Here is a 6354-nt window from a genome sequence, read left to right as displayed (position 1 = left end):
TTTGCTGTGCTTATCTGACAGTCCAATAAACCTCTCATTTTTTATCTGTTATTAAATTTCATGTGTCATTTAACTGGTGATGTGGAGTTGTGCATTTATACTTATGGCTTAATGGAAGAGCAAAGCCCAGTGATCACAACTGTGAGCAGCACATGAGATGAGCAAACCAGCAAGAGGATGGGATCCTTAACATTTGCTGAGGAGGTTCATCCAGCACCCACCGTGGTAGATGGGTGAAACAGTGAATCTGGAGTTGTGGGAGAGCTTCCTGGTGTCCAGTGATGCTGAGACACTGCTGGCACCCACCTACCAGTTCAGGTTAACTGGGAAGGATCACAATGGAATGCAAGGTGCCTGGCTCCCAGTGTAGAGCTTTGGAAAAAAGAGCTAGAAATCCCTACTAAATCTAATTTCAGGTAAAGGGACGTTGACTACTGACTTCTGTAACAACAAATCTGACATCTCCCCCTTTCCAAAGCCAGGATGAAGCTTTCTTTGTGTGCCTTAAAAAGGGGTGCTAAACAATCAGTACTTCAGTGGGAGCTGGTGGATGCACCATACTTTAAAGCATGTTATTTATGATGAGGAAAGATGTTCAAAGACAGAGAGGAGCTTAGTGCTCTGCAAGACTCCAAGTCAGGAAGGCTTTACCCTATACTGAGTGTCACTTGTGCTTCATGGCAACCCAACACGGTGGCCAGAGGCACTGGGCACCATGGGGTGCTGCTGAAAGTGCATCACAAACCTTGTGGGCCAGCCAGCCACTGACAGCCAGCTGTGTGGCATGTTCCACAGAAGTACAGGTGTTAAACCTGGGGATGTGGCCTCAGTGCACCACTGGAGCCCTGCTACAGGGGGAATGGGAGCTTCAGACAAAGTCTGAAGACTTAGTCAATGGTTTATATAGGTGTAATTGAGACATATATATAACTTTACCCTGCAGGATTAAGAATGGTAACCCAAATATATTTACATTTAAAAAATTTATTCAGATTGATTTTGATAATGATAGTGATAGACTAAAAAGACCTTACTCAGAATTTTTTACTACACAGTATAGGTAGCTATAACTACTAGTATAGTGTGCTATTTTTGAAGTATTATTGAAGCAACTATATAAAAGCTAGCAAAAACAATTAGTAAGTGAAGAATGATGTTAATCACCCATATCAACGACTGTGGGCAAATCTGGTTCCCTCAGCCTGCACGAGTAACCTTAAGGGGCGCCCCTACTCAAGGGGGGAAACTGCACACACACTGTTGGAGGGTATGTTAAAGACTCTACTACTCAAAAGTGAGACTGGGCTTTTATATTTTATATATGATTGACTGTCAGCCAGATGTCTCCAGGCCAGCTGTGTTAGCTCAGCAGCTTTAGCTAAGTTATCAGTAGTATCACTTGTTTGTTCCTTTATCAGGCACTTTATCAGGTCTTCCACACCTTCAGGGGTGCCAGTTTCTATGAGGAAATATTGTTCTTCCTCAGGATGTTTGGGATTGATGAGTCAGGCTGGTTTCAGCATTCTTCAGCACCAAAAGCAGCATGGCACAGCCTTCTTCATTCTCCACGGACAGCTTTGCAAACGGGGTATTGTTGAAGCTGTTTTATCCCCACTCTGCAGAGCATCCTGCTATGAGCTACAAGCTGTTTCCTTCTTAACAGGTTCTTCACTACAGGATTTTTCTTTACTTCCTCCATCACATCACATCACATCACAGTTTGCCCTTAGGCTGTCACCTGGCCAAGCGTTAGTGCCTTTTTTATTTATTTGGTAAAGCAGGCTCATTTTGTTGTGGTTTAGAATATTTGCTGGGTTTTTTTTTGTGTGTGTGTGGTTTTTTTGTTTGTTTGATTTGGTTTGGTTTGGGTTTTTTAAGTTGCTATTCGACATTATTTCTCATCACTTCTCTGCTGGAACTTCCCATTTCCTTTTTCCCTGAAACTTTGTACATACTTTTTTTTTTTTAGCCAGATTTAGCAAATGCTTTCCTTCACTGCTTTTTATGAAGCAATAAACTGACGATTTTTTTTTTTTTTTATGTGTTCTTAGAGCTTCTTCTTTTGAAGAAGTTTGCAAGACTTACAGGACATGAGTACCAGGTAGAACTCTTGAAATATTGTCATATTTATAAAAATGGTGTCAAATGCTGCTCTTCCTGAGCTTACCAGCCTGGGAGCACATATGAAAGCAGCACTGTGTATTGACTTAGTTAGTGTTCAGCCAGGCCAGAGTTTTAATTGCAGAGGATACATTTAAAGTGTTTTTATGGCTAAAATTTGCAGTAAAGATCAGATTTGAATCCTTGAGCAGATTTCTGTGTATGACAGGATCAGACTCACTGATACCAGGTAAGACAGAGAGAACAACTTCATTTCTCAAATACGAGAGGAGAAATATTATCCTAAATTACAATTTCATAAAGGTTACCTTTTTCACAGACTAAGGGGGACACCTAGTGGTCGGTTAAATTATCACTGTTTCCTGAAAATCATAGCTCCGTCTAGAACATATGCAATGGTTTTTGCCTCAGGGAAACTGAAAGAGATAATCGTATCAGCCCAGCAACTGGAGTAGCCTCTTGCAGGTCTGTGTGGGCTAGAGAGGACAGGTCAGGATGAGCCCTTTCCCTTGGCAGCTCCCACGCTGGATCAGTGCCTGTGACCCAGTCCCCCATTCCATTGGTCCCTCCTGCTTGAATCTTGGAAATCAGCATCATGATGTGAGCAGACTCTGGCTTTACAATGAGTAGTCCTTATTTTCAAGCAGGAGGCCAAGAAATAAAGCCGGTCATTTTCTCACGATCTGTTTTCTGTTTGCAGGGTTTTGTTCTTATGCCTCCTTTCCACCGTACCTGCTTTCCCTTCTGTCACCAAAGCATGGTGTAGGTGCTCATCAGGTTGATCTGCAGGGTTCCAGGCAGAAATAGACCGACATCCCAATGCCATTACCTCAGCAGTTATGGATGCATACTGAATTCAACCAGGCTTACTCTTTTTAAGCATCTGTAAAATTGTGAATAAATAAACCCCCATTCTTCATCATCATCTCTCATTAAAGCCTGCAGGTGTGCCCAGAGGTGAGCAGGACTCACACGTGTTGACATGCTGGCAGTGTGAGTCTGTTCGCATGCCCAGTCAATCCTCCGGTGAGTGGTGATAAAAGCAAACCTGCTTGTTTGGTGCTGCAGACCTGTCAATGGACTAATTAGAATACCCTAATTAGAAGCAAGTAAAATGTTTTGGTGAGCTTGCCACTAGGTATGCTGCCGGGCACAGGTCCTCCAGCACGCAGGAGCTGGAAGCAGCGCTGGCACCTCCAGGTGGTGCCTTGTGCTCCTGCCCTCAGCCCCACGTGGGGCAGGCACACACGGGCAGTGCCCACGGGCCCTGCAGAACGGCCTCCCAAAACCCCAGAGCCCACTGGGGTCTCCAGGCGTTCCTCTGACCCTCACACCTGCATCATGCTCTTTGTCTTGCAGTGTGCAACAACATGACCCAAACCAATATTCTGAGTGTTTTATTAACAAGTATAATACATATGAACTGTATACTAAATATAGTATGAGGACTGTACAGTACAAATTTATGTTCACAGTTTGACATGACAAAATGTCATTACTGAGTTCCCATTGGACTACCAAAGTAGAAACAAGTGAAAGTACATTAAACATTCACATCTTTAGTAAGAAAAGATTACCAAAATGTCTCCATATTTGGAAGTTATAGTAATGCACGCTAGAAACCTTTAATTACCCATTCTGTCTTATTAGCTTATAAAATATATTACATTTTATTAAAAAAATTCTGCATAGTTTATAGAAGTATTAAAGTAAATAAAACATACATGCTATATTTGCAGGTGAGAGATGCTAAGCAAAAAGATTATTTTGACCCTTTAAATTACATTTTAAAAAGTGCTAATATCTGTAAAATTGGTGTAGCCCTCTTAAGAGATGTAACATGCTTTGTAAATTTTTATAGAAAGGATTTGTATTCATCTACATACTGCTAACCTTGACAGCAACAACAACATATTTGGACAAGATGTAGCATTTGAAATATCACTGCAGAATGGTGGGTGTCTATTTAAATAAACCCCACACATTAATACCTCAGTTTTTTGCATTAGAAACTAGTAATTTATTATAATCAAATGGCTTAAACAGGCACATTTTTGTAGAACAGTGTTACCTGTTAAAAGCTGCCCAGTGCAATAAAACTTGGGGAAAAGGCGGGGTTTTTAAATACACACATTCTCCAGGTTTAGAGTTTTCTATCTCAACTGGCTTTTCTTTAGGGCAAAGATGGAAGGATTTGCTTTGAAAGGAGTTGTATATTTAAAAATTACAAGGTATCCCTCAAATCAAAGTTTGCTAAAATCAATCGATGAGCTGGTTAAGTTGTAACTTCACATTCAGCTGAAAGATCAAAGTGTATTTGTTCGTGACCTTTTTGACATCCCACAAAGACACCACAGCCACAAGTGAAAAATCCTGTAAAGGAAGGCATTTACATGAAATAATATCAAGTAGTCGTATTTAATATTTAAATGTTTGTTGTCCTAATTCACAAGGCACATGGGTGAATGTATTTTAAAGTTCTATTGAATCTCCACTGTATTTGTCCCCACCATTAGCATAAATCTTTTCAGGAAAAACGTAAATAAGCTCATGAATTAACATGGCAAATAACCTAGACTAAATTATCTGAAATAACTCTTAGTTACAAAGAAGTTCTGCTTTTAGGGTACTTGATCTTTGTTTCTGATTTTAAAAAAAATATTTTAAAAGAGAACATATTAATGAAAACATTTTATAAAAGCCTCAAAAGCGAAACAGAGACAGAAATGTTCCTTAAACATCCCAAATGTTATGCATTTACATTTGTTAAGCTAAAAATGGGACCAGTCGCCATGAAGCTGCTTGTTTTTATAGCACCTATATTTTTATAGTAGAATTGTTTTCATCCCAGGATACTAAATGTCTGTAAACTTGTGACTGATGCCATAAGGTTCTACACAGCCTCTCCGCAGTGATGCACCTGCATTTATGAAACTGCCATTAAAACTTAAAGCCAATTCTGCTACCACTGACAGCAAAAATATCGAACAAAAATCCCTGTTCTGGAAGAGCTGTTCATTAGTATCTGCCTCTTTCCTACAAGTTCCTCAATGTCAATAACAATCTGGACTACAAAAAAAAGACCAATTAATGTCCCAAGTTTTTCAGCACCATAGATGAGCAGATCAGGGTCAGTTATGAGACAGATGTAGCATAACTTCCCTCAGCCCTAACCAAGTGGTGAGGATGTTTGTAGCTGTAACAGAGCATATAGATCTTCCTCACAAAAGCATGAATGTTCCCAGCCCTACTTTGCAAATCCTTGCTCTCCCCTTTGTAGAGCACATCTTCAGGGCTCTATTCCTTAAATATAATTACCAGTTCGATACACCCAATGCAAGAGTTGTTAACAACTGAACAATACTATTTCATAAAATTGCTGTTGAAGAGTTTTTTTCCAGGAAGTAGAGACCTCTCCTCTTATTCTGTGGGTATGTGGATGTCAGCAGAACAGTCTAAGTAAAGTCCTGGTAAAGTCTATCACCAAGGGAAGGCTCTTTGCATTCACACTCTTGCACCTCCAAGATTATTTGTTTGCTGTTGGACTACACAGGCTATAGAAGCACAGCCTAACTGCTCCATAAGCTCAAATATACCCACCTGCAGATGGACATTCCACCTGCCTCCTCCTGCAGAGCTCTATGCAGCTCTTCCTCTCCTCAAACCTCCATTGTCCAGTGGGATTTTCCAGGAGAAAGGAAAACCTTGCAGGGAATAGTGTTTATGTTGCATAGAACAAAGAAGAAAAACACACTGGTGCAATGAGAGTGTGGAGAAATATATCCTGTTCCCTTGCAGTGCCACAAAGTCTGCCAGCTAATACAGACAGAAACCTTCCTTTCAGAGAGCTCCCAGACGGGAAAATATCTGGGCTCAACTGCAGGCTGCTTGAATTCAATTTCTTTTACCTATGGAGTTCTGTTTGCTAACAGACATGGGAGTTAAGACTTGCTGATTTGAAGTTTTAATGCAATAGACACATCTACAGGAAAGCTTTGTCTACCTACAAAGAGAGACTACCAGAGTCACAAATCAGAGTTAGGAACTGGATGATTTGGTATACATTTTTATCCAAAACAGAAACATGACTCAATTTATCAGAAGTGCATCATATCGGATGCCAATTTCTTACAAAAATATTGTGGATTAATAATTTTAAATACTGTAGTGTCTTAAAGTGGTACTCACAATACAGCTCAGAGCATTTTTGACGTGATGATTGCTATTTTCTGA

The sequence above is a fragment of the Myiozetetes cayanensis genome, unplaced genomic scaffold, assembly GCF_022539395.1.
Source record: "Myiozetetes cayanensis isolate MyiCay16 unplaced genomic scaffold, myiCay2020 scf7, whole genome shotgun sequence".
NCBI classification, from domain to species: Eukaryota; Metazoa; Chordata; class Aves; order Passeriformes; family Tyrannidae; genus Myiozetetes; species Myiozetetes cayanensis.
This window is presented reverse-complemented; position numbering follows the sequence as displayed.